At 38.6% G+C, this 25,147-nt stretch overlaps 1 protein-coding gene across 2 annotated transcripts in view; it reads left to right on the top strand.

Moving 5' to 3' along the window:
* LOC124162751 overlaps nucleotides 1-25,147 on the top strand; it is a 1,072,747-nt gene that overhangs the window by 941,587 nt on the left and 106,013 nt on the right. The window lies entirely within an intron of this gene.

The raw sequence follows: 25,147 nt of genomic DNA, 5'->3' as shown, positions 1-25,147 counted from the left end.
CTCATATTATACGGTTACATTTTCATAGAAAGCTCAATTTGGGAACGGTTGGTAATTTTGCTAACCCGTAACTGCTAGTTACGTCCGCTCATGTTAAGAATAATAATCCATATGGTTTTCTGTAATGGTTTTAGGTTTTTATTTACTTTTCAAACTCTATTACCATTGACTGTGAAATAAATTGGTGGACCAGTCCACCAGCCTTCTCTTTCCTCAATTTTGCAAACCCTGTGATATATTTTGACCCATTGGTGTGAAGAGTTTATTCGTTATAAATGGTTGGGTAGTGAATAGAGAATTGCAAGTAAATATTAAAGGAAATCCATAAATTAATGTCGCTTCGTCCATTGCACTCATCCAACTTGCTAAGACAAACGCTTCCTCGTTTGACTCATGTGGCGTGATAAGCTTTACTGTATGCACTCATCTATATATTCGCGGCTCTTATCGCTAATGAATCGTGTCTCACACTTCCTGTAGTGACCTCACCAGCTCCGTGAGTCATACTTCTCAATCTGTTGTTTTCTGTTTCCCCATCCTTTTGTAAATATATTTTCACACTCGCTCAGCATTGAACGATAATAGAATGCACAGTGTGCATTGCACACGGCCTCGCTATGCTTGCTAGTCGAGGGATTTGATCTCTCTCGTTCTGGGCTGCTAGGCTCAAAGTGAAGGGGCCATGGGGAATATTCGTAATGCTGAATTTTAATCCAAGCGGACGGAATGGGTAAAGCAACATAAACTTAGGAACTTCCTTCTTCTGCCTTCTAGTTTAGAGTGATTTTCGTGCCTGTAATTGATGAGTCTCCTAATTTTTCTAGCGTGCTTTTCTATCTTCAAGAATTATCTTCTTGATCCATGATTATTTTATAATCCTGTTTTACCGCGTTTACCATGTTTTTTTCTATATCACTCGCCTCCCTCTGAAAATTATTGCAAGATCCTTCGACTTTGTATCCTCTATTGTATTATTCCTGCACTATGTCGATGGCCAAGTTCTAACAACACTTATCTGAAAATTTGGATGGTCTGGGTTGATACTGCTAATTCTGTTAATAAAAAATAAAGTTCAAGCAAAAAACAACGCTTTGTTTGCAATTGTATGCGTCTTTTTCAGTTTTATCCATTTTAGGTTTTTAATTTCAATTAAAATTATATGCGATTAAAAAAATAAATCGTTTTTTAGCTCCCCTGTAAAGTTGCTACTTTTGAGATATTACGTGTTGTTTGAACTTAGCCATCGATAAGAGAGTGCGTAATCATGAGAGTACGATAAGTAGCAAATTTTTCTTTATAGAGTACAACTAAAGCAAAATTTGATGAGAACTACCGACTGGATCACCTCATTGGCATTTCTCCGATGATACCCTTATGTTCGGAATAAAGGCGATTATTCATTCCGTCGATCTGCGAGCGTCAGAAGGGGCAGAAGCTGGCCTCCCCCTCGAGTGTTTGTGTCATCGTGTCCCGCGGTGCCTGCTGTCCTTTCACCTTGCCTCCAGGGCAGGAATCCTCTTTGACCTGACTCCTGAAGCCCCTTCGAAAAATCCGATTTTCTCCGCAGCGAATGGCTGTTGTTGATGTTTTAAGAGGAAATGGATTTGCAGGTACTCTAGGACTTACTTCGTCAGTTACGTAAAGTGATTTTAGATCTCCGTGACTAGACGTCTCTGGAATCCAAAATCGGTCTGCACAAGCTTGTGTTATGTACTTAGTGATTGAAAAGAATTGTATTGCAATGAGGTGTCTTGGATATTTCACTTTTACTTATACCACTAGTTTTTTACATTATGCAGCCAGGGTTTCGATGAGTTATCATCATCTTCAGACGTAAATTATGATGTATTTATCTTATTTTGTTACCTAGTTAGGTAACGGAAGAAGAGATGAATTTTTAAACGGACGCCAGAAGGGGAAAAGGATGGGTAAAGATATTCGTTTATCAGATTGCTGTCATTACTTTCTATAATTTTTAAAATTTCCAGCTGCTCTTTATGGTCTAATTCTTGGCGGTCATTGCATAATTTTAAAATCACCTATGGTAGGTACCAACTACTATGGTAGTTGCATACTAAGTGTTTGGCGAAATTACTTTTATCATATTTGTTATTTTTGTAAGCACTTAAATGTTCTTTCTTCCTGAATATGAAGCTTCTTCCTGTCTACCCCACGTAGACACCATTCAATCGCTGCATTTCAATGAATACACTCCATATCTGTCTGACGACACTCCATGTTGGATCCTTACCTTAGGTATCTCATCAGAGTGGCATTAGGTTTAAAGGCCGTGAGAAATTTGTCCCTAGGTGAATGAAGAGCCATTTTCATAGAAAGTGCATCGGGGTACGTTATTGTGCACCACTGCTTTTTTTATTCTCGTCCACCGAAAACATTTGGTCGATAGCCAATCTCATTTTTTTAAATATCAATTTGTTTATTAAATTTTGGCAATGGTCGTTGAATTAAGCAATTTGTTTTGTAGTGAGGATTTCTTTCCTTGTCTTCTTTTGATAATGGTATGCCTAACAGGCAATGAATCCTGGAGTGAAAAGCCGTAAGTTTGTGCAAGTAATGGTGTCATGAATTTAGTCTTGCTGGGATGACATTATCTGTGTAGCAGGGTTTCCGAAAAATGGAGAAGGAATGCCGGTATTAATCGATTTAGATTGTAAGGTCCAGATAATTTAAGCAATGGTTGGTGTCTATTTCGTAGGTAAATGAAATTGTAGTATGGATATCAGTGGATGGTATTGTAATGTATAAATATTAATTTTATTTGCTTGGATATTTAAGGGTTTAAGGATGGTCGTGTCAGAAGTATTACTGCTCCTCGTACTACTTTTAAATGGCTGGTAGCTTTCATGACCACGCCCGATTTTATAGATCTTCCTTAAGTTCGGTATTCGTCTTTAGATACCTACTGTGTTTCTTAATGCCGTCTGAAGAAGACGCATATTTTTCGCTCGAACGGCCTTCAATCGGCAATGGATAACTCCCTTAAAGCTTACCGAAGTTATCATCTTGAAATGGCTGAAATTCATTGTGTAGTAGTTTCTAATTACAATTTGCTTGTCTCTTAAATTTGGCATCAGGATCGTATTAGATTCGAGATCATGAAAAACAGGCATATGCCAAGAAAGGTTGCTACTCATGCGCCCTCTGAAAATTTCAAATATATAATGTTTAATATTCATTTGATTTGACGTGGGCGCTGAACTGGCAAGGATAAAATCGGCAATGACCACGCCCGATATTAATCGAACGATAAGCCTCAGAAGTAATCGGCGACTACGACAAGAAGTAGCGTGTACTGATTTTTCATCAATTAAAGCTGGGATTATATGGTAGCTTAGAACTTTTCTTTCTTCGTATATATCATAGCTACTCTATATAGCGTTCCTGAAGCCCATCCTCATAAGAACGCTTTTAATAGTGCAGTAACTTGAGAGTGGGGAAGATGCGACCTATGTAATCACCCGTATTGCGCGTACCACGGGTTAGTCGTAATATTAATGCCGAGACTTAGAGGGTCAAATTACCAAGTGCATGTCATATCAGCAATGTAAAAAATGGCGACATCAAGTAGGATAAGGGGAATCTGACGGTGTATGACCCGAACCCAACAAGCTGGGTCTCCTCATGTCATTTTCCATTCTCTACCATCGTCCTCCTTCTTGCCCTCGGGGGTCACCCTGTTATTACCCTTCATCTGCTTTCCCCCTCTCCCCTGCGACACGATGCCAGCCTGCCAGTGGGCTCTCCCCGCTCCACCCCAAGCGTCCTCCCGCGGCCCCATTTGCTTCGGCTGCCCCATTCGCTTGGGCGCCAAACTGTCGCTCTCGGTCGAATGGGACGGGTTAAAGGAACGTCGCCCGACCGTTGAATGCATGCCTTGCAGAGGCGGGGACGGGTGGGTGGGTGAAGCTTACTCGGCTTCTCCTGTCCACGTCTGTGTGTTGCACAACGCTTGATGGATTGATTGGCCATGTGTACTACTACTATACGCTCGGGAGTGGACGGCAGAGTTAAATCCTTCTCCTTCGGGTCCCACGCTGATGCGTCGACCGATCGCTGGCGGTGCGTCTCTGCTCGCTGTGTTGTTACCCCTAGACGGGGCCCGTCAGTTTGTGCAATTAAGGGCGGTGAATCCAATCCATCCACGATTACTGCCGTTTTTCGTGTTGATTACCCAGTGCTCAAATGATGTTTAAAGCATATTCGCATGTTTTTGTTAGCGTAAAAAGAGATTTTGTAGTTTTTTCCCGTAAAAAGACGACTCCCTCTCGAATGGCTATATTTTGTTTTTTTTAGGTGTACTAATTCTCATTAAGGTGAGCCACCTAAAGTATATTTCATTCAGAGGTATCTGGGTATACGTAGACATTTATTTATCAATTCAGAGTAAACAATTCGCATTGAAAATGAAACTCAAGCGGTCGCAAATGCATAGGTATAAATTTTCAAATGATATTTTGTGGTGTTGAGATTGATTAAGCCACCCACTTGCGCAGCTACATAGCGACGCAGCCTGCAAATGCGTGAATGGTTTGTTCATGTTCGTATATAGAAGACGTTTATAGTGAAGCTACAATTTATCCATAAAAATTGATCTCTAAGCTTGAGGAAATGTATAAATGAAATTATATCGGGTTTTACCGTTAAATGGAGTTGGTTTTAGTTTTGATGGATAACTCATATTTTGGCATTTTTAAAGGCATCTCTAAAATCTCCCAAGAAGTATTCCTTGTTTTGAGATTGAGATTGGGAGCGATCATTACAAAGATACTGTTTGGATATGAGGTCAATTAGCCATGTGTGAATGATGAATAAAAAATTTTCTCTAAGTTTAATACCTTAAATTCCCATAGATTGATAAGTACTCGATTTTTATTCAGCTGAGACTTGGTCATTGAGTGTTATTGTTATGTTTTGTTTATCAGTTATGCCTGTTACGTTTGCTAGCCTGTATAGGAGTTTTTATTCTCCCGAGCCATGCTATTTGTTCGATATATCGATTTAAATTGAACTATCTATGTCCTAAACACTTAGGCCCGAGGCAATAGTGGTAAGTATCTGAAGTTGTATTCGCATGTCTTAAATTCTTAGAGTATTATATTTTTATGCTTTTTGCTGATGCTAATGCTCAGTACGTAAGTTCGTCGTATATTCTCGCTTGGAATGCAAGCAGCTGCGTAAAAACCCGCATTCTGGATTCATAAAATGCGCTCAAAGTTTTATTAATGTAATGAACAGTCGCGGGATCCATGATCTTTTGGATTTACGGCTCATAAGCTGCTTTGAATACCATTTCCGTCAAAATTCTCTTTCATTTATGGCAATGGGAAAAATGATGTTACGCGTACATAAATTACGTAAAACAAGGTCTGCTTTTAATGTGGCTTTTGTTTTCCACGTCATCTTATGCGTCCGTTTTTGGAGAGAACTTTCACCATTTTGTACTAAAATGAAGAATGAATGCCCCGGGAATTTTTTTTTACATATCCTTGGCAACTTTAAACCGCAAATGTAGCTGCGTTGATGTATAATTAAGTTCCTGCGTAAATTTTCCGCCCGAGCAATATACTTTCGCGTGGTCAAGGTGAACGAACCTCTTTTATCGCAATATCTCCTCAAGAAATCAGTTCGTGCGCGAATAAATGCAGCATTATTCGTCCGTTATTTTGCGTCCTGATGTGTCACAAATTGAGGTTATTAGACCTCACTACCTTGAAGGTCAGGTCGTGGTGAAAAATACGTTAGTCATGAAGAATTTATGATGTTTTCCCTTACGTATTCTGTGTGATATGAAATGGCCCCAAGGGTGCGACCGGAAATACGTAATCTACCATTTATGACCCGTTTCCTTTCCTTCAAAGCCCAGCCCAAGAATTCTCCGAGATTTTGGCATCGTCTGATTCAAGTTTTCTGTAGGCATGGGATATTGCCAATTCTTCTTGAAAATAACTAACGGGATTCAACATTCTGTGCCTCTCGCAATTTGTTGGTCCTACGTCCTGTATTTATATTGCAGTACGATTAAAGTATAGTACTTTGAGGTAATGGTAATGGTAAATATGCGGTAATCTTTGTGACATAAACTCATGTTTACCTGCGTTAATTTCCGTCGTTTATAAAAAGGACGTCGTTATTTCGTCGTCGTGTTATTGTAGAATTGATGGTATAAATGCCATTATTCCTACAATCGTTTTTTGCCATTGCTGTTCAATGCAATCGGTGTGTCTAGGAAGTTTTTACTTTCATGATCTACTTTATTGTTTGCAATCCACAGCTTTAAATGCACCTTTTGGATGAGAGCATCATGTGATTTGCCCAATAATAAAAATTAAAATACATTTAGATGGTCATGTATGTGTTGTCCATTTGGCCTTGGTTGTCTTTCTTGATACTTTTTATGCTATATTAACGTATGTGTTGCAAAGGAACACGTTTGCGCGGTTTCCTAGTTATTCCCTCTGTCTCTAAGTTACGGTTTAACTTCTGTTTGTGAGGGTCTATTTTTGGAGGGAAGTATATTTTAATTTTGGTATTTACTTATTTCCTAAGGAGGGAAATGGGATATTTCTTATTCGTAGGATGTTTTTCTTAACACAGAATTGATTTAACACAGTAAAGTCAGCATTTTTCTGGAAAGGTTCGTTGGATTTTGAAATGATTTTATGCACCTATTTTGTTTTTTATGAGCAATTTATGTTTTATTATCATTGAAGCTCCATGATTTTGCGATTACTGTAGTATTTCAGCGTTGATTTCAATAAACACTTTTTCCATCGATTCACCTTCAATTTGCCTCATTGGTCTTGTCTTCCAAGCTTCCAAGGGGAAAGCACATTTATTTTTTCCTCTTACTCTACAATGTGGGCTTTCATATTATCATATCCTGGTCACGCTCACTCAGAAATTCTGGCTCCAAAAAATTTCATTTGGCGAGCAATTTAAGGCCTGGCTACATTAATTTCTATCCTATTCCAGATGGGCGAACGGGATAATTTTGTATTAATTATGCATGAATTATTCCGTCTGACGAATTTATTCAATTCTCGTGTCTCGCGATGCTTCCGAGAGTGATATTTTACTGGAAATGCTTTTTTTTTTTTTTAAATATTTTCAACCACCTGCACCTGTTCCCATTTTATGCGAGCCCCTCTTTTGCTCTTCAAAATTTAACGCTGCACGCACGTCCTTTTTTTATTGTCATTTTGACCTTCCCGTGCATGGCATTGCCGCGAACGGATCATTGCTTGTAGCGACGGGAATTAAAATGGGTAAGCCCACCTATATTCGTACGTTTTTGTTGGTATGGTGAAAATAGAATTTGGAATGCTTTCGCTCTATGCCGATTTGTTATGGAACTTACGTAGCACAGTATTGCAGACGTAGGTTTACGTGGAGAATTTTAATCCTATTCATGCTTCATTCTTAAATCCTTCATGCTAATTTGGCTCTAATAGTTTATGGTGGTTGAAAATAATTAAACCGCATGCATGTCTTTGTTCCTATTAGCATTCGCCACGCAGTTTTTTTTGGCCATAAGTTCTGAATGGGAGTGGATTTCCTTATATTTTAGGCAATTTACTTAATTCGAGTTATTTTACCCTGAAAATTATGCTTGAAAAATATTGATTGACCAGTTATGTTGTAGTAAATTTTTCTGTTATCCTTATCCATTAGTTACACACTAAGAGGGGTTATTGTTACATTTTTCGAAAATTCGAAATAGAGCTTTTACTGCGTATAGATCACTGGTGGCGCACTTTGGTATTCTATTTCTTTACTTTTTCCTCGACCAATAACATTATCGCCTGCAATTCCTTAAGAAAAATTATTCAAAATATTTATGAAGAAATTTGCATAATAAAATGCTTTATTTTTTTACATAAATGAAAGAGAAAAATATCTCAAGTGATTTTAATATTGGAAGTTATTCGAATGCGTTAAAATACCCAAACATTTTAATGTATATTTAGGAAAACCAAAAATATTGAATTGCGACAAAAAAGCCCCAAGCGTGCACTGGCGCTATCCTCGCGGGCGCGTATAGCCAAGGGTTATGCTTCTTTTATTCTTCCTCATAGCTTGCTGCACAGTGATCGATGCATTTTTTTTGTACAATATCTCATGTGGCATTCTCTACGCGAGATTAAAGTCCATGCAGTACTTCAGGACGCGGAAAAATTGGTACGATTTCCGGTTCTCCGTATTCACGGAAGGTTGGTGCTGTTCAGGTGATGTAATCAAGGAGCACGTGGAGGATATAGTGGCATTATACTGTGCGTGGATATTCTTTCCTCTCTCGCATCAACCGTTTTAGTCTTCGTGTAAAGAAGTGGTTCTCTTTGACGGGATATCTTCCTCTGCTGCGCGGAGCGTTGCCTATTTAGGGCATCTCTGCCTACCCTGAAATCATTCCCACCGTTCAAATAGGGTCTCCTTTCTTTTTCTCTTCAAACGTTTCTTTCCATTTTGGCGAATCCTTTGCGAGTCGCGTGTACAAAGGAGGCGTATCGAAGAGATACCATTTCTGCCTTTCGACTTAAAAAAAAAAGAAATCCTCATCTTGCTCGGTAACTCGGTTTGTTGGTCACTGCCACCGTTTCTGAAACACCCGTAGAAGGTAATTATTCCCTCTGGCGGCTGCCGAGAGCCGCTTATTTGAACATGTTTAATCAGCTCACGTTAATTCCCGATGCGAGTGGCCTGGTCGTAAGTCGTACGTATTTGGTCTTTGCGGCCTGTTGGAGGTTGATTCACTCTTCATCGTTTGGGGGCGAGTGAAAAGAATTTTTTTAAAGCATAACTTTATTTAAGAGAACGTATATTTCATCCGCGACCGGTCTTTTTAGTGATGGATGACTCGAATAAGAATTATTTCATTATCTTAAACTTTTCATGCTGCATGAAGTAAACCGTTTTCAACGCTCGCCTTTATTTGAAAATTTTAACTTTTACCCTTCCCTTGTTTTCTCTGATGCAGTATTTTAATATTTATGATGCAGGCGAATGTCGAAACTCTAATAACCCATTTAATGTAAAGATGATAGTTTGATGATATGCAGTAGGTACTGAAGTTTTTTTTAGTAATAAAGACTTCACCAATAAAGACCGCTCTGAGGTGAGGTATGGGTTCGGATGGATTAATTCGAATTTTTTGGCCTTTACCGAATCTATTTCGGTTCCTGGAATCGGTTCTCTGTTCTGAATATTATTAATAATTGTGTGACACTTTTATTGGTTACTTTTCAAAAGCTATTAAGCTCTTATTTGACGAAAAGCATCAATGCAGAATATCAAGTTTTCCCATTTCATCACTTTAGTTAGGTCGTGTAGTGCTTAAATGTGTTAGATGTACCGAGGTAAAGATATTTTTGTGCAGTCATTGCGGAATAGTTATTAATTTTAGCGTTGACATTGCAGCTAATAACTACTAACGTTTTTCTCCAATTTTATGTTATCGCAATGTCAACCTGAAAAATGAATATATCTCATATTTAATGGAAATAACGGTCACTTAGCGTCGAATTTAAAAAGGTATGCTTTTAACGTTATTTATGAATAAAGGAATACTGAACTTGAATTCCTTACGGATTTGCGTGATTATTCAGTGATGATCGCTCTGCGTTATAGATGGGAATTTAAAATATGCTGCAGTATATTCTGTGCTGTGTATTTTTGTAAATTCATGGTTGCCTAGAGATTTGCACCTAGATAAAGGACGTATTTCTGTAGTTACTGAAGTTCTTCATTTCCGCCTACTACTGCGTCGGTTGCTATGGCGATGATAACAGCTTCGCTGGCACTACTACCAGCGTTAAGGAAAGTATTTTCATCGCCGCAGCAACCGACGTGGTAGTAACCGGATATGAAGAACTTCAACACTCCGCGGAAATCTCCGTTCTCATTCTGTAATTACTTTTCGAGCACATTGTTTTTGTAATGGGTTTGAAGCCTCTTCGCTGTTTGCCATTGATGGAGCCGTCACCTTACTGTCAGGTTTAATGCATGAAATCATTCCGCGTAATTTTTTAAACGAATTGTTCAATTTCATGATTTTTGAAATTATTGAATAGTATAGTGGATTCTAAACACGTATGTATCCAAAATTAAAATTCGAACACTGTATTGAGTAAAAAGTCTTAAACTCATGCGTGGTGAACGGGGACTCATGCATAAAATATGCTCGCTAGTAGCTGATGTTTGTCCGTAATTTTCTCTAATATACCTATTTAGGATATATATTATATCGATGATGATAACGATGGTCTTAGTTATCAGTTATGATTATTTATTTGTTATTTATGGAATAAAATGGCATTTTTTTGCGACCACTCCCCATTTTTAAAACACACACATCCTATTTTTGTATTTCTGAACGGGGTAACCCTCCGAAAACTATGAGAAGCCATTTTTTTCGCCGAATCTCATCTTTCTTATTTTTATCGTTGCATTTAAATATCGAGTGGCTCTAGCGTTTCCGGATCGCTAGGCCGCAGCGGGTAGATAGATACACCCACCCTTTTGTAGCGGTTCGAACGGGACATATTCGTGCCGAAATTTGGTCCGCTGGAGGTTATTTCCGCTGATCGGTTGCCACGACTTGGTGCGTGAAACGGGGGATATCTCGAATCGAAAAGGGCCTCCCCAACTCCGTCTCTCTCCTCCTAATAATCAGTGTCATTGCATTCTTCTACTCGTGAGGGATTTTTCTTAAGGTCTGGTTACGCGATACTTAAACAGTACGAGTTAATGTCTGAAAGATACGCGAGAGTGAACGCCAAAGTGAGCCGTGTAACCACTCAACTTGTGCAAACGCATGAACATAAAGTAGAACATGTTCTGATTTGGGTCATGCATTCGTAAATGTTCCATTGCAGTCCACCAAAATCATTTATGCAATCAGACACTAAGCCGTACGTGTATATGTATCGTGTAAACAGGGGTTTAGGGCTGTTTCTACCTCTCAACGAATGCGATTCTAGACTATAGAATGTACTGGAGGAAGATTTATCGAGTTTCCAGCCGGGTCCAAGGGTTTTTCAGCGCCACAGAGGTGCTGTTCTCTCCAGTCTCTTCGCCGGGAAAACCTTAGATCCTTCTATAGAATGCATTACATTTCTAATGGGAGGGGAAGGAATTGGTTCATCATATTCAAAAGACGTACACCGCCTATTCGACCGGCATCTTTCTAATAATTACAATGAATAATTAAAAAATTCTATTATTTTCAAAATATTTAAAAATGATTCATTGATTTTTATACTAGCGATTCGTCGCGAAGAAGATAAAGTGCTACGACTCGTGGAGGTGTGACGCGTATTCTTAATAAAACCATAGTATGAATGTGGCTTTATATTACCTGGTCCCCAACCCTTAGCCGATTGTGCTGTTGAGATCTCAGTGCTATCTGGTGGCCACTCCTTAAGAAAATCATTTTTAAATTGAGGTTATATTGGGAGAAATTATGGGCTGTTTTCAACTGGATAGACTTTTTTACCTTTTATTTTATAAAATATTTTTATTGATGATTTTTTCTCCAACTACAGCGACTGTGACTCAGCGGATCTTTCATTTAAATCCTCTTCTAAAGTCGTTCTTTGGGCTGCCAACACTTACCTCTCACTCTTTGACGTTATTCGACTTGATATCATAGTTTTGTCATCATGGATTTTTTTCTATTTTTCGGAAGCGGGGTCTGCGATAGTGCAAATGGGTTGTCGTAAATTTTCACTTCAACAGCTTCACCGACCTACTTTCAAGGCATTTTTGATATAATTTCAGATACTACTACCACTAATTTTATTGACCATTTTTTTCGACCTTTGTGTGCTTGCTTTTCGTTGTTGTATTGTTCTCATACTCAATAGCAAATCATTTCTTCGCCGGCAGTTAGCAAAGCCACCGCTTTTTATTCTGCTTGGGGCTTTTTTGGATTTATCAGGATGTGCAGGGAGATTAGTTTTCCTGCTCAGCATCGCATCTGGATTGTGGCGTCCTTTCCACCATCTCATTTATTCGGGGCTGCGCCGAATCAAAGTTAACAATGGACGTCAATTTTCTCCGTTCCGCTGGGATTTTGGGCGTAGGAGGCTTTGGGAATCGAGCCCACCCCTCCCATACCTCGATTCCAAGTCCGTTTTTCCGGTCCGATGCCATACTGGCTCCCCCAACCCAACGCTGTCCCGTCTTAAATAAGCATCGCGGATGAGGATTCGCTTGTTGGTTTGGGTTACTCCCCCAATAACGATCTAATCTTAATCCTCGTGTGCGGCCGCCTTTTTAATAGCCTTATTTCTCATACCTTCCGTCTTGTTTTATATCGTCCCTTCCTATGCGCTATAAGTCCTTTTCTCATAAGAGTTCCGCCTATTGCCTTTCCATGCACAGTGCACCCTCGCTTTACGATAATTATTCCGGTGGACCGATCGTAAAGGGATTTCCATAATATGTTGAATAGGGATTATTGGCTGTGATATTAATATGTATTCCGGAAGCGTAGACAGCTGTGGTTACTTTGCACCACTATAATTTCTGAGGTGGAGAAAACATTGAAGACGAATTAATCTTTAACTTAAAAACATAATGCGCTCAATGCTGTCAAAAACGCGGTCTTAAATTGTTTACAAAGAATTCTTTGTTATTATATTACGAAATAACTTGTGTAATACTATCCGGGGAGCTGTCTTTTATTGTTTTTGAGAATATTTTATTCGAAAGAATTTGATCATTCCTGGTATGAAAATATCAGACCCTCAGCTCAGACTCCTCGGGATAATTATGTGGTTTTTTCCCCAAGTCTTCCATATTGCAGTTGGGTAATTTTACCACGCTTGCAGTGATGTGAGTGTCACTGTGCTGACCACTATGGTCACCACCTTCACTTATTTTTTGAAGAGCTCCTCCAGGTGATGCGATGATTATTACCGGTGGCCGCACGCCGCCTAGTCACGCCCTTTTCACAGGTTTTGGTATAATTTGCATGGCCTACCATACTGAAGAATAGACCATTACCATCTCTAGACGCCGCTCAAGCTCAAGCCTTGTAGTTACCTCACCCAACAACTTGAAGGTCACTGATCCGAATTTAATCTATGCCTTGAGGGCATTGACCATATTGTATTATAATTTTGAATTGTTGAGCAAATTAATTTGAAAAATAGAAAGCATCATAAATTATGCATAATAATTTAACTTCAAGCTCAACGGATAAAAATTATATTGGAACACATAATATCATTGTTTTAATATCGATAAAATTTAATTATTTATATGATTTATCAATTATGTGAAATTTAACAAATAACAGTCACAGATATAAAAAAATTACCTCAATTTATTTGGTGCGCATCAATCAACACCTTGAATGAAAAATTAAATATAATGTCTAATTTTAACATTTAATTGTTTGAATTATTGGCCATATTAAGCAATAATACCAAAGATAAAATAAAAATCTCAAATTTGATTTAGCGGACAAAAATCTTATGAAACGCTTCTTCATAATATAACTGTGACTAGTAAGATTAAGGCGGTAGAAATTTCGATAACCTGTTTTCGATTTTGGACCTCTGTGTGCCGTCGCTTTTTGTTCACGACTACCGTATTGACTAGTCCCTTATGTGGAGGTCATCCTCTATCTATGTAGAGGTCTGCCCATCACGGGAAACCTAGTGAACGCACTAGGTGGCTGTAAACGTGGCCGCTATTAAAATTATTAAAAGCTGAGGTGAATTTATAAATAAATAAGTCTGTATTAAGTCATGAGTTACAGCCCCCACCTCTTAAATATAATGCCAATCAGCATTGTCAGTAGGTACTACTCGCCAGCTTGGTTAATGCGTGTTGCACGCAAGCTTAAAAATCCAAAAATGTTGGCAACAAATGTATTGCCTCCACTGTTTATGCGATCTTAATTTTGACTGTTCATCTTAAGTTCAAGAATATTGTAGTAAATATTCTATTAGCCTTTTTTGAGATGTTGTCTCTTTGGGTTCTGCAAAAATTTCCGTTGAAAATTTTTTAAGATGCATTTTCTTTTATTTAGTAAAAATTTTTCGTTTCTCTTTTTTGAATTCACGCTTATTGTACAAAAGGAAATAGTGTCGAGGTATTAAAAAAATAGGTTGCCACCAACATTACCCGGTGGACGTTCTCTGCAGCTTCAAGCTTAGGTGCGAGGATCTCAGGGTATTATGCAGATTTGGACGCACGAGAGTTAAATGAGAGAGGGTGCCCACCCCGTTGTGGCCGCACTTAGGTCTCGTTCCCATTTTCACTGTCGTCGCGTCTCCGCTCCAGGGTCCCTCGGCCATCGCTCTTCGTTTAATCCATTTCCTGTTTTCCGACTGCATTCCCTTTTCCTGCCCACCCCACCCCTCCTCCCCCTCCACCTCGCTTCCTCCTTTACGGCGCAGTTCGCTCCTCTACATCTGCGTCCACCCCCACCTCAGCCTCCATAGCAACCAGAGCTCCCGTATGAACACTACACCACCATCTTAAGTCTAGCGGTACCATATGGTACCAACTGATAGTGCTATACTAAACTTACCTTTTTTGTTAATTATTGTAATTTGTTTGGCATTTTTAGAGTTTTAAACAGATAAGCATATTTGTAATTACGATTTTCAGAAAAGTTTGGTTTTTTAAGCAAGATTTGACATTTTTGAGTCATTTTGGATGAAAATGATTCTTTCTTTGTGCGAAAAATGGAAACAATTTAACGTTTTTGGCATTAAAATATGAAATTCGATATGCTTATTTGCACCTAATTATTCAGAATTTAATGGATTTTAGAATTGAATACTACGAAAAAGTTCGGTGAAATTTTAATTCAGGCGTTACCGGGTTAAGGCCGTTTTACACGGAATATGGAATTGCGCAGGTTAGAACTGCATTACTTTCTAAATTGGCGTGGAATTGCGCGAATGCATGAATGAAAGTAGAACAGGGGCTATTTCGTCATCTCACGTCTACGCATTCTCGCATGTGTTCTAGCAATTCACCGCTTTACACGACGCAACTGACTGCGCCTTCGTACACGCGGCAGATTGTGCAAGTACGTGCCCCGTGTAAAACGGCCTTTAGTTGACAGCCCCTACGTCTGCAATGTAAGGCCATCCGGTATTGGCAATACTTATTATTTGCCAACTTGACTAAAACGTGCTGCATGCAAGCTTAAAAATCATAAAATATGTACACCAAATCTATTACCCTCTCTATTTTTTATTTTTTATTTAATTTTGACTGTTGGCATTGTATTTAAGTGTATTTTTAGTAAATATTCGATGTTTTTTTAGATACTTCTTTCAGTAGGGTGGTCTGTGCAAAAAGTTTTTTCGTAATCCTAAATTCGGAATTGCAGAATGTAGTTCATCGTGCGTAATGGAAAATAAATGCAACTTTTCTACGAGGTCATGGCATCCTAATGTATAATACCCTGGTATCCTCGCACCTAATTTTAAAGCTGTAGAGCGGTGTAGTGGTAGTGGCATAGCCATGTTCGAAGAGACTATGTAACTCAAAATACAATCGCACTTTTGATGCATTTTTTCCTTATGGAAATGTTATCAAAGTTTCCCCACTATTTCATGACGTCCTAATGTGGTAGCTGGGCCTTATTTAAAGAGACTTTTCACGCCGCCCAAACGTGGTACATAGGCCATTTATGAAGAGACTTTTCCACGAAAGTGCACCAACGCTTTTTATTTTGTGATATTCTGTCTTCAACTTTTGATACGGGTGAGGAATTTTTCTCCTCTCAGATATGCACTATTTATATCACCAATGGTCGGTAAAAGTCAACGAGGTGAGGAAGTTGCCCATAAGTGCTAAAAGTATGAATAAACATAAAAGCAGTTAAATTTCCTCTATAGTAATTGCAATTGCATTTGCCACAACCTAAGGGTTAAAAGTCCCCACGAGTGCAGTACTTAAGTGTGTATGTCCAAAAAGCAGCTACGTTGAAAGTGTCTGACCCTCTGCACCTGATCTTCCTCACCCTCTGTCCCTTTTCGTCCCTTGAGATTTCCTGTGCAAGGCATATACATTTCCTTCCGCTCCTCCATCCTGCCGAGGGCGAGTCGTGGGAATAAATGGGGATTAGAAACGTTGGGGGAATTTCTCAAGGATTAGCACCATCCCTTGGCCATGTTACGAGTTTTCTAACCGAATATTGGTATACATTGCAGTCACTTCGTACGTATATGAATGCGGTTCTTCTTCTCCAAATATTTTTCCTGCAGTGGGTTTTTTCCAATATGCAAAAATTTTGATGGAAGATGGGAATTTCCAGTCCATATCTCGCCCAATAAAGTGGATTTATTAGTACTTTTCGTAAAGTCTTGTATGAAATACATCAAGTGTAATCACGCTAAGGTATAAGCATCCATAAGGTACAAGCAAGTATAAGGTATGTGAAACATCAGTTTCGTGTTTATGCGGTCTTTTAAGTTGTTTATTATAAAAATTATTTATAAAGTATGGAATAGAACAAAGTAATTTTATTTTATTCTATGATGAAACAGTTTTACAGAGTAACGCCTGAGACCGTGTCTTAAAAGAAATAAGTAGCTTCGACCGACATTCGAGAAAATATTTCCATAATTTGAGAAAGGCATTCTACCACTTCATTGAAAGGCTTCTTCTTGCTGTGCTGCCTTTTGCAATTCCGGGAGATTCCAATAAAAATCCAAAACCCAAAGATAAATAATAATAATTACAACTTAATACACATCAAAATGATAACCCAAATAACAACTTAAAAGACCGCATAAACACGAAACTGGCATTTCAAATGGATGCCTATACCTTAGCGTTATTACACTTGGTGTATTTCATGCAAGACTTTAAAAATAGTTAAGTGTGGAATGCAACAAAGTAATTTTATTTTAATCTATGATACTTATTTCTTCTCTACGGAATTGCGTCACTTCACGAGCACTTACGGGTAGCACCTCCGTAAAGGATCGGTGAAAAGAACTGGGACTTCTTGTTCTCAATCGTGTTTTTTGACAATTTTTGTGTAAATGATCGTGTCTTTCTTCAAGGCGATGATCGTCACAGTCTCGTTGTTTTGGTTGGTTTTTCCTGAGCACCTTTTGTCACCCGGGTATTTTACTTCGATGATCTACACTGTATTTCTATTAAAGATTTAGTCTTTTCATAGAGCACGCCTATATTTTCCCGCACCTTTCTCTTATTGAACTATGTCTACGATCGTTTCCCAATGATTTGATGAAAATGTTATCCAAATTAAGGGACGATCTTGGCATAGGTAGGTATGTAGATTTTGGCTCGTACGATAATCATACAATGCATATTTAATTTTTTCGTTTGTTTACGATATCAACGACTTGTTCGTTCAACATCATCACCCAAATTATATCCTTTATGTGAATTAATACTAGGTACTTATATGGATGCATGCGTTTTGGATTCACCTCAATATGCAATAATAGTAGCCCGGGAATTGAATCCAGCTATCTTAAAAGCCTTATATTCCTTCACATCTGACAAGCATGAACGTTACGGTAGCTCAGGCGCGTTAGCTTTCTCTTTTAGAATACGAGATAATTTTCTTCTGTATCTGCATACTATCCCGAACGGTGCTCTGCATGGGATTGACGGGAGGTGGCAGGACAACGGCCGTTCACCTTTAAGAGGAAGAAAAAACTCAGAGCGAGTCATGAGTGATTTGACGACCCGAGTCCGACTTCTTCCGAGTCCTTTATTTCTAAAGGGAAAAATGAATATATTTACCTATTCTTTCGTCAAAATATCTATTATTTTACCCTTAATGTTGGATTAGAAAATGTGCCGAAGCACTGCATAGAAAAAGTAACTCTGTACGCAGTCACGCGCTTTTTTTGCAAAGTTACACACCAAAAATAAAATTCTCCATAAAAAATCACTTGGCACCCACTAAAATCCAGTCTGAGATTCGCTTAGGAAGAGGAGTGAGACTGGTGCTATACCTGTCAATCGGGAGACCCGGGTTCAATTACAGCTAAGCATAATGATTTTTTCGTGGCGAAAAACATCCATGGTGTGTATGGAAATATAATATTATTTTTAGATTATTTTCTCCATGTCGCTCTCATTTCTGTACTCTGTGTTAAGGCCTGCAGAATTCCGAATCTCATACACTCAGCCTTCGATGACGTAGGTCTGTTCGTCTATTTTTAGATGTGGTTGATGTACTGTGAATTCGATCCCCCCCCCCGTTCCTAGGCTTCCGTAGATTCGGAAAGCCTTCGGGTTTCTCTTCCCATTATTCGTTCCGTTCAGTTCTCTGCGTTTCCCTCCCCAGCATCAACCGAAGAGATTGACCAATCTTCCATAGCTTCCCTCCATCTCATCTTCTCCCCCATAGTGTCTGGACCCGATGGTCTCCCTGCCTTTCCCTTTTGGTCACCCCCAGTCCATTTGTATATACATTCCTACTCGTCCCCCCCCCCCCCCCCCCCCCTAGATCTTCAATGGCCATTACGGGGAGGTCATTCTTGTACGGCGGCGGCCGGCCAGCCGTGCGCCTTCCAAGCCCTTCACAGAATGGTCCTCGGGGATATGAGTCACCGCGATAAGTGTGTTCTAGAGAGACTGAGGTCGTTTAAGAACAGATTACGTTTCTCCCTGTTCGGTGATTTAGTTCATGGGTTCGAGTGAAAGTGATTGGTGATGGTTCAGATTGATTTGCAGCTTGTTTTCACATTTTTCTAATTCGTGTTGAACTAATGTCGGAAGGCCTTCATTGATCAATGCACAATACACGTAGGTCTCCTTGATTTCGGGAATTAACGCGATCTCAGTACTGCTTCAATTTTTTAAATGTTTTGGTAAGGTTTGAAGCCCGTACTAAATTATGTAAGATCGTAACTAGCGCCACGAGTACTAAAATCCGTGTACAAAATACTAAAGATATGAAGTCACAAGCATTTTCAATCGCTAAATTCAAGGGACCTTGATTATTATATGCCTTAACCGTGTATAATATTATCGTCAGATTATGGATAGTGAATTGATCAGAGCTTTGTTGCTGGTGAGTGACGAAATTCTTGAGCCATACTTCAACTGAATGTTGATGTCTGTTATTCTTTTGGTGAATGCGGAAAATTGAGAATGTTCAAAAATCGGTCTTCAAACTGTTTTACTAATGTCCCTTGGATCGGTCGCAGAAGACTACTCGTAGTCTATATCATAGCGTGGGGTAGGTAGTAAATACTCGAAGTAGTTTTAATACACCATAATAATCACTTGATGTAAACAACAGCTGCCATATTTCTCCGCACAATACCTCAACCCACAATATTCAACCGGCGTTCACTGATTGAGAATTTTCAAATATAGAATTAATACTGCGTCTCATATAGAACACTATCAAATGAACCATATGCCCTTCGTTTCTCAGTTCAAAAACTCCGGTGATACTTGATGGAATTTACTGAAAATTTTATAAGTATAAACTTAAACTATGTTTCTCCACAGAAGTTTTCATTAAAACACGAATATGGTTTTTTATAAAAAATCTTATTTATTCTTTCAAAATGTTCGTGGTCTTCATTGTCCAGAAATTAGTTATAAATTGCTTCTCCTATTGTTTGATGCTATCTGTTATTCCGTATAAATATTCCATTTTGCACCCGTTGTCAGCTTTTTAATGGCCTAGCGCCAACTTAGTATGATCTAAATATAGTCAGACATGTCCCTGCAGTAATTCGCTTCCGTGGTGATGTCAACCCTCTTCCCTCGATGCCTTTTACCACTACCCCCAATCTTCTACTCCCCCTATATTAATTGCCACGGGGGGATTTGAGGCAATCCTCTTATTCATATAATTTTACTCTCCGCTGAGTGCAAGGCGTTTTCGTTCTCACTCACGTGAATAAAGCGTTCGGCAACGGAGCGACGTCGAGAGGTTTAATATTTTTCCTCACGGCTCCTGCGTCCGCAAGCACATTGTCCCTTCTAAGAGGCCTTAAGCTCATGGGATCCGAGACTAAGTTTATTGGTTTTCCCAGCTTGACGTTTACGAAATGAGGCCTTTTAAATATTTTCCGTGGCTCGCTAAGTCGGGAAAAGCTGAGTATTTTACGAGTTCACTTTCTCTCGAATTGAAATTTTCGTTCGCCTTTTTTTTGGTCTTTTAAGTTTATTCGGATGTGTCATGCGGAGGTATGCATCACGTTTGCCAAGCCTCATTTTGCCCATACGAGAAATAATTGTCCCTATCAATAAGAGACGCCGCGTCGCCTCGTCTGTGAGACAGATTCTGAGCATAAGAAAATAGCCTATATGCTCTTCGTTATATATGTATACAAATTAATTCATAGCATAGGAAAGAAAGGGACAGTAACACATGGTAGAAAAAAGGACGAGGACAACGGTGTTGTGGTGGATGGAAAAGCCTGAAATCAGAGAGTAAAAATGCGTTCTGACGAGGACAGATCAATGAACTTCAATTTTAGATGAACTTTCTTTTCTGCTAGCTCTATCCGAACAATTTTACGATTAATTTTTTGTTGCATAACATTCCCATTTATGGCTCGTATTGCTACTAAAAACGAATCTCCTGTAAAAATATAAATAGGTTGTTGTAAACAATATACATATAACGCAATACTTTGTGTTCCTATGTAGGATAAGTGGTTTTACTGTAATGATAGATGGCCTCAAAATTTGTTATCCGAAACTTAAGTTTCGTTACCAACTAATGAAAAATGGGGGAGTTTTTCGCGTTTTTTATTTTAAAACTATGAGATGATGGCGGAATGAGCAATTTATTTTTTCGATCTAATTTATCTATCTCTTACATTCTCCGAATCCTTCTTTTGAATCGTGATGTTAGGCCTGTGTTAATGACGACATTGTGAGCAGCTACTATTTATCCTAGAAATTATTTCGAATGAGAATTTACTATCACTCTTTCATCTACTTATCACATCACGCCCAGTATTATGATTGAAAAATTTTTATCCAATGATCTTATGATTCTTCATCTTTTACAAACAATATGTGCGTTAGTATTGAACGAGGCCTAAGTAATACAATATTTTTTATATAATGACTTAAGGCGGTCTACTTGGGGAGAGGTTTGAGAAGCATCTGCGAAATATTTGACTTTTCTTGTCATTGCAAAATACCTGTCGCAACTTGTGGGTTTCTGGCTCGAGTTCAGGTCCTGAACAATGATTATTAGTGAATAATTGTTAATAATGGATTTGTATTCAAGTACAATTTTTATCCTTTCTTACATTTTTATTGCAGTAAATAAATTAATAATAACACTAAGATAATCATACATGTTCAATGAATGATAGAAGCGAGCCATACGTGGGAACTCTGAGCTAATAAAAGTATTTTTTCATAGTCTGGACAGAGCTAGCAGGAAACAGTTATGCCAGCATCGAATTTCATTTTATTTTTCAGTTATTGCGTACGTTTACCGAGCCAATTTGGGGTTAATTGGTTAAATAAAAATACTGAATATGAGAATAAAATATAAGATTCATATTTGGATGTGGGTATACGTGGGGAATTCCAACGCTCAAAACTCGAGATATAAGGATCAAAGTGATCCTATGTCGCCAGACAATTATAAAAATTGTCGCATTAAAGAAGTATCTCTTGCGACTAATATTTCATCGTCCTTCGTCTCTCACCGCACGGGGACCATAAATAGTCCTCAATTATCCCTCCTCATATCTCGCCGTTGATACCAGCCGTTGGCTTTAACCCGTGAAATATTTCCGCTCCGATTCGACCTTTGACCTCTCTGTCTCGCCCACTCTCACTCTCTTTCCTCATGCCCCCATGGGAGGAAGTGCCTTTGCCTCACTTGCAACTCTTCTTATCTCTCCTGTATCTCTCCTTGGCCTGGACCTTAGCCCCTGTTTCTCCATTCTCTCTCGACTTCCGACCCCACTCTGAATTCCACCTATCGCACCCCTAATGATCAGTTCACGTTGAGCGCGGTGACGTCAACTTGAGAGGGTAATATTTTTTTTTTAAATTTTCCCTTTCCACTTGAATTTTATTTCCCCCTGGAACTCCAGTCAATTTGTCTGGCGCGATAAAGTTCTGGCTCATGGTATGATTTTCGAGAATTATGCATATTTTTATCGCCGTTCTGGCTATCATCATATTATGAGCTTATTCGATTAATGAGGTGCCATATTAGGAGCGCTTTAAGTTTTTAGTTTGTAAGCACATTATTTAGTTTTGAAATTATAATAATCACTTGCTTGGTAATTCGTTATTCAGATTTTTTTTAAAAAACCAATGTCCAAAATGTTTTTTTCGGGGTGTAAAATTTTTCAAGCCGGTATTATGAGGAAATTTTTAAAGATGTTGGTGGAAATCTAAAAAAATATTGATGGAAATATTAAAAATAACGGAAATTTAAATTAATCTTTTTTCAGTTGGTTTTTAAGTATTATGTTGTATGAGAAGAGTTCATTGGATATTCACGCGAAGGGTTTAGAGGGTGTTCCCCCTAGTAAGTACGTCAGTCTTCCATCTGTAATCAGTGCTAGAGGTTCCAAGCATTAGCTTCCAGCTATATGAAATGATAATGATGAAATAGAAACCACGAAATATTTTCAGTGCAAGCAGTGACAGCTGTTGTGAGGTGATGAAAATCTTTCATCATACTGGGTTACTTGGGAACAGCCAAGTATGCATTATTGTAAATGAATCATATTAAGATAATCTGTGAATGGAGGTCATATTTTTTAATTGATAGCATGGCACTCCATTGCGCTTGAACATTTCTGATGGCTGATTGAATTATTCTTAAGATGTTTTTATGGAAATTTTTAAAATATTTTTTTAAATTGACGACTTAAGTCTATTTTATGGGAATGTTCTATACTTATTAAACGGAAAACTTCGGGGTCATCTGCGTGAAATATTTTGATTCTGGAAATTAAAAAAAAATCACTTAATAATGCTTTGAAATTCTGTAGGGTTGACCCGCGTTTTAAAACTAAGTTACATCTTCAGATTCTAAATTTATAATGATAGATCAAGCTTTTATTCAAGCAATCAAACTAAAGATTCACTCAATGCCAAGTTTTCTCTTCACGTGAAACCATTATCATTATTATTTTACGGTCAAGAGAGTTATTCAACCATGAAGGGTATACTTGAATAGGTTCACGAAGAGGCAGTGGTTTTCCTTAATCCATGTTCTCGTGTTGAACACGATCGGAGGGTATATATATCCTTCACCATCCTCTGTCCGGCCTCGCTTTCTTCCTTCAGATCTCTCCTCCTCTAGATTGGAATGTTATTTCCTGGGTTTATCTCATGGCTTTCTCTTCTCTCTTCGGATCTCCCAGCGGACCATTGCTTCCCTTGGGCTTTTCAGGGTCCATGCTCCTCGCGTCCTTGAGATTGTACCCTCCCCCCCCTTTCCCTTCCTCTTGAAAGTCATTTCCTATTGTTGTTAGGCTGCATTGTGGTGGGCGGGTGCGCCTTAAATTACGACCGTGTCGTGGTTACCAAGGCGTCTCTCTTTTTTTCCGGAGTCAAGTCGAGTGTACGGAGTATGAGGTCGCATCTGCGAGAGTCTGAACTCCTCAGTGACGCGTTGAAATGCAGTTTCAAGCGCATGCTTTGTTGCAGCGAGAGCTGTTGTGTTCCTCATCTCATGTGGAGAAAGTGGTTCCCCTTTCACTTTTAATGGGGTTCAGGAGGTTGGTCCGATTGAAGAAGTACAGTGAAACATCTCGTTGAAGACCGCTCCGCTTCAAGGGGAGTGTACTCCAGATGTATGCTCTTATTAGGTAATTGTTGCTTAATGATATGCTTTCATAATGCGTTCAGCTTTTTCAGTCTTTTTCTCTATTTGAGTGTTATTCTTGGCTTCTTCTCTTTTGCTACATAGCACCATCTTTGTTTGCTTTTATTATTGATTTTCAGTTTTTTTGCATTTTAATTCAAAATTAAGAGTGGTCAGCGAAGAATTTTGTGAAAGCGACCCGAATCTAAGACCAGTTTACGGAACCGATTGTGGTGCTCTTCGATTCATGGTATTTCATTACCCCATCAACCAGTGGCGCCGACTCCATGGGGCCTGAGGGGGCTTAGCCCCCTCAAAAATTCATAATGGGTGTGAGGAAAAAATGTCAGGCTTGTCAATTTTCCCCGGAGTATCCAGATATAGAAATACGAATCATCAGGGTTCTAATGTTGATCGTATGGCTTTTCTAAAATACTTAAAAACTTAAAACTTACTACTTATAAAATTTCCCGGGGCAAGATCCCCGGTTTGGGTGCCCCCAATATTTTTTTGTGAGTCGGCATCCCTGTCACCAACTACTTTTAATACCGCGACCTTTCACTCCGACCGATGACCACCGCATCAAACGCAATGGTCCCTCTTATTATCGAAGGAAAGCGCTGGAACGATGTTATTTCTACTGATTAGGGACTTTCTGCGGAGTAGATTAAAATATTTCAACAAACTTGGCTCTCCAACTTAATTAAAGGTGGAGAGTGGTGTTTGGTGGAACTGAGTAGCAAGAAACAAAATAAACTAATATTGAATAATAACTTTACTGTCAGTATTGTAATTAGCGTAAAGTAGTGTTAGTAATGTTAATAACTTTAATTGGATTATAACAATACACTAACATCGGAACCCGGCTCAGATCATTTAAAAAAATGTGGAACATACAATATTAGTGGATATTGTTTGTTACAAATTTAAAAAATTTGCTATTCCATTAGTTTCCATGTTTTCAATCTAGTAACCTTGTCATATATTATTGTATATATTCCGAAAGCCTGCCCAGCCAGACCTCTCTACCCCTGTCGAAAGCCCACCTCATATAATGACCATTATTCATTAGAGCATTCGCGATGGCAGTCCCAAAATGCACGTTTTGTTCCATTCGCCATTTCTTGAATACTTCATTCTTGTAAATTAACATTATCGGTTGATCATCATCTTAGATAAATTTAAATTTCCGTGCTAAATTTAAGGGGTATTGCATTTGAAATAGGAATTTTTTTATGTTGGAATTTTATATCGAGGTACTTGTTTTAGCGTACAAAGAATTTTATTTTATGCTAGACTACATGTGTCGTTTTGACAAAAGCATATAAGATGTAATTCATTCCGTAAGAATAA

This window comes from Ischnura elegans, chromosome 7 (assembly GCF_921293095.1).
Source record: "Ischnura elegans chromosome 7, ioIscEleg1.1, whole genome shotgun sequence".
Taxonomy (NCBI): domain Eukaryota; kingdom Metazoa; phylum Arthropoda; class Insecta; order Odonata; family Coenagrionidae; genus Ischnura; species Ischnura elegans.
This window is presented reverse-complemented; position numbering and strand designations above follow the sequence as displayed.